Source organism: Frankliniella occidentalis, unplaced genomic scaffold, assembly GCF_000697945.3.
Source record: "Frankliniella occidentalis isolate FOCC.00 unplaced genomic scaffold, Focc_3.1 Scaffold164, whole genome shotgun sequence".
Classification (NCBI taxonomy): Eukaryota; Metazoa; Arthropoda; class Insecta; order Thysanoptera; family Thripidae; genus Frankliniella; species Frankliniella occidentalis.
In genome coordinates, this window is record NW_026267290.1 from 305,928 (window position 1) to 306,621 (window position 694).

Here is a 694-nt window from a genome sequence, read left to right on the forward strand (position 1 = left end):
TTTTTTTTTTAGTAGAATGTTGACTTTATTTGATGAAACATGAAAACAATAACGTAAAGAAATAAATCCTAATCTTTAAAACAAAAATAGCAATGACAAGATGCAACGAAACTTAAAGAAAAACATAAACAGTCTTCTCGCTGCATATATCAGCCAGTTTATAATGGGTTCTTCAGCAGAAGGTACTACCCCCCTGCTTATTGAAATCTACCAAAGCACCTGAAAATAAATGAAACTAAATTACTGTGAATATGGAGGTAACATTAAAAAAAGTGAACAGACTTTTTATAACAACCATTTGAATTTGAAGAAGCAACGACAAGAATATAATTTCAAATACACACTATCAGAGAGACAAGCCTTTCCACGTAACCTGATCTGGAGTTCAAATCAATGCACTAACAATAACACTGTGTAACAATAGCAGACAAGTTCGGTGAAAAACGCAAACAAATTATGAGTTGCAGTGTAATTAATGTTTTATTCAGGCTTCGAGTCATTCCCTAAGAGGTTAAGTATGATAACCTAAACCAAACTAACCTAGTCTATACTTCGCCCACGATAAAAGACAGAGATTAAATATCTTTTCTTGACACTAAATACATCTATAACCGAATCACGATGAGAAGTTATAAGTTTAGACCTTTCCTTACCTTCCGACTTTGATTAACGGCAGCAGTTCTGGTACCAGCAT